This window comes from Otolemur garnettii, unplaced genomic scaffold (assembly GCF_000181295.1).
Source record: "Otolemur garnettii isolate 467f Iridium unplaced genomic scaffold, OtoGar3 scaffold00072, whole genome shotgun sequence".
Taxonomy (NCBI): domain Eukaryota; kingdom Metazoa; phylum Chordata; class Mammalia; order Primates; family Galagidae; genus Otolemur; species Otolemur garnettii.
The window spans coordinates 3,253,732-3,257,554 of record NW_003852467.1 but is presented as its reverse complement, the minus strand read 5'-3'; positions in this window follow the sequence as shown (position 1 = coordinate 3,257,554).

Here is a 3,823-nt window from a genome sequence, read left to right as displayed (position 1 = left end):
TGTCTTCTTTGGAGAAATATCTATTCCCATCCTTTGCCCACTTTTTAATGGGGTTATTTGTTTATTTTTACTGTTGAGTTGTTCGTTGTCCTTGTATATTTTGGATATTAGTTCCTTGTCAGATGAATAGTTTGCAAATATTTTCTCTCATTTAACAGGTTGTCTCTTCACTCTATTGATGGTTTTCTTTGCTGTGCACGCACTTTTTTGTTTGTTTGTTTAATGTAATCACCTTTGTCTATTTTTGTTTTGGTTCCATGCACTTTGCTGTCTTAGCCATAAAATACTTTAGACCAAAGACCTAAAGTGTTTCCTTTATCTTTTCTTTTAGTAGTTGTGTACTTTCAGGTATCATATTTAAGTCTTTAATCCATCTTCAATTGATTTCTGTATATGGTAAGAGATTCATTCTTCTACATATAAATATACAGTATCAAATTTTCCCAATATAATTTATTTAAGATGTATTGTTTTGGGTGCTTTTATTGAAAATTAATTGCCAGCCAATGCACAGATTCATTGATAGGCTCTCTGTGTTGTTCCATTTGCTATGTGCCTTTTTTTATACCAATACCGTACTGTTTTTGTTAATATAACCTTGTACTATATTTTGAAGTCAGGCAGGAGAATGCCTCTAATTTTGTTCTTTTTACTCAAGATTCTTTTCGCCATTGAACATCTTTTGGGTTCCATATGAATTTTAGGATTTTTTTATTTCCATGAAAAATGACATTGTAATTTTGATGGGAATGACATTAAATTTGTAAAAGACTTTGGAAAATATGGTCATTTTAACAATATTAATTATTCTGATCCATGAGCATGGGATGTCTTTTCATTGAGGTATGCTATTTTCAACTTCTTTGATCAGTGTTTTGTAGTTTTCCTTGCAGAGGTTTTTCACCGCCTTGATTAAATTTATTCCTAGGTAATTTTTGTAGTTATTGTATATGGGATTTCCTTGTTGATTTCTTTCTCAACCAGTTAATTATTGGTGTATAGAAATGCTACTGATTTTTTTTGTAAGTTGATGTTGTATCTTGCAACTTTACTGAATTTACTTATCAGATCTAAGAGTATTTTGGTGGCATCTTTAAGTGTTTCTACATATCTTTTATATACATCATCAGCAAAGAGGAACAATTTGACTTTACCTTTTTTTTTTTTTTTTCAATTTGGATGCCTTTTATTTCTTTCTCTTGCCTGATTGCTGTGGTGAAAACTTCCAGTACTAAGTTGAATAAGAGTGATGAAAAGTGGGCATTCTTTATTTGTTCTACTTCTTAGAGGAAAGGATATCATCTTTTTCCTTTCAGTATAATGTTAGCTGTGGGTTTTTGTCATATATGGCCTTTATTATTTTGAAGTATGTTTTTTCAATGTCTAATTTGTTGTGTGTTTTTATCATGAAGGGATGTTGAATTTTATCAAATGCTTTTTCTATATGGCATTTATCTTCAGAAAAGAGTGAGAAAGGAGAAGTGAAGAAGGCTAACAGGACTCAACATTGCTTTTTTTAACACTTAAATTTTGAGACAGAAGTGATGAAAGATAAGCCTGGACAGAAAGACAGGGACCAGGCCCTGGAGCCATATATACTGTTTGTACCATTATAGCCATTTTACTATACCTTAGGTTACTGGAGGTCACTGCAAGAATTAACAGTTTGAGAGAAGAAGCTTTTGGAAAGGATAGAAGGGTTAAATAGTTAGAAAGTTTCAATTTGTGATATATTACTTAGGGTATAATAAGGAGGGCAAATAAGGTGAAATTTCCTGCTTAAAGATATTTATGGATCTAGCAGAGTTAAGACAGAATATTGTTTTCAAAGATCAGGGTTATAAAACACACTTGTGTTGAGTGCTGACTGTGGCTCAGTGGGTAGGGCAGCAGCCCCATATACCGAGGCTGACAGGTTAAAACCCAACCCCAGCCAAACTGCAACAAAAAAAATAGCTGGGTGTTGTGGCGGGCACCTGTAGTCCCGGCTACTCGGGCAGCTAAGGCAAGAGAATTGCCTAAGTCCAGGAGTTGGAGGTTGCTGTGAGCTTTGTGATGCCACAGCACTCTACCCAGGGCTACGTAGTGTGAGACTTTGTCTCTACAAAAAAAAAAAAAAAAAAAAAAAAATACACTTGTGTTTGAAAAAAATTTATAAGTGAATTAATGTGCTTGAAAACTATCTGGATCAAAATTTGGCTTAAAATTTGTTGTGTTTGGAGAGGCATTTGAATGTGCTGGAAATTTTCACTCTTGAGACTAATTAGAAACGTATGCTGAAGACTAGTTACCAGGGAATGTAACATTCTCTAATTGACAAGCCTTACCACAGTCACAGTTTAGAGAGAATGAGAAACAAAAGGGAGATTCTATATCACACAAAATTGGGGGTTTTTTTTAACATGGAAAATTTTCTTTGATAATTATTCATTGTTTTAAATGAAATTCTCCAAGGTAATTATTTGACACAGGGAAAAGTTTTTAAACTAAGATAAAGAAATTTTGGAAATATTAATCAATGTAGAATATAAAGGTAATTCATGTTATGTACATGTTATTAATTCATAGAATGTAATGTTTTTGTTAATTCATAATAGTTGTACATCTTTTAATGGTACATGTGATATTTTAATACATTCATATAATGTCTAGAGATCAAATCATAGTATCTGGGATATGCATCACCTCAAACATTTATCTTTTCCTTATCATAGGAATGCTTTAACTATTCTCTCCTAGAGATTTTGAAATGTACAATAGATTATAATTATTATTATTTTTAGAAAGAGTCTCACTATGTTGCCCTTGGTAGAGTGCCATGGCGTCACAGCTCATACCAACTTCCAACTCTTAGGCTTAAGGGATTCTCTTGCCTCAGTCTCCCAAGTAGCTGGGACTACAGGCACCTGTCACAATGCCTGGCTATTTTTTTGTTGCAGTTGTTTAGTTGGCCTGGGCTGAGTTTGAACTTGCTACCCTCTGTGTATGTGACTGGTGCTATAACCACTATGCTACTGGTGTGAGCCTACAATAGATTATTGTTAACTATAATCTCTCTGTTGATCTATATAGAAGACTACATCTTATGTTTATAATTAAAATTTTATAGAAATAATCTTTTCTTTTTTCATATTTTTATTTTTTGTTACCTGATACTATTCAACTATTACAATTATTTGTTTTGTTTGTTGAGACAGAATCTAGAAGTAATCATATATTTTGAGTACTTTTTTTAAGCATATGAAACAGATCCAAGATATTTTAATATTTAACAGCTTAATGTGATGATCAGCTTTATAGTTGGTATCCTGTCCAGTGTATTTTTTTTAACTGTTAATTCAATCATTTTCCTAGGTAGTTCTCAGTTTTATGGCCATGAATCGAAACACTTAGCCCATGAATACATTTTTTAACCTAAATACTCTATTTCTCCCTTGCATATTTACTTTACATATAAAATGATTTGGATTAAAAGAACAAAGTTTAAAAATGGAAATTTAAGCCATGACTGTGTTACAAATGTGACTGTCTTTAAAACTTATGAAGTTTTGTTTTTAGTTTATTTGAAAAGCCATAAAAGCTCAATGATCAATAGATGTAAAAAAATGTTTTAGCCCAATATTTAGAATTATATGCATCTAAGTGTGTATATCCTTCAATAAATTTGGGTTGGGGGATTTTTAAATAGTATGCATTAATTTATATTTAGAATTCTGTACTCTTTTTATGATAGAATATTATTCTAACTAAATTACTATCATAGTGATTAAATATTTTAAAAACAGAATATACTGCTATAAAAATGTGATATTCTTTTCTGAAC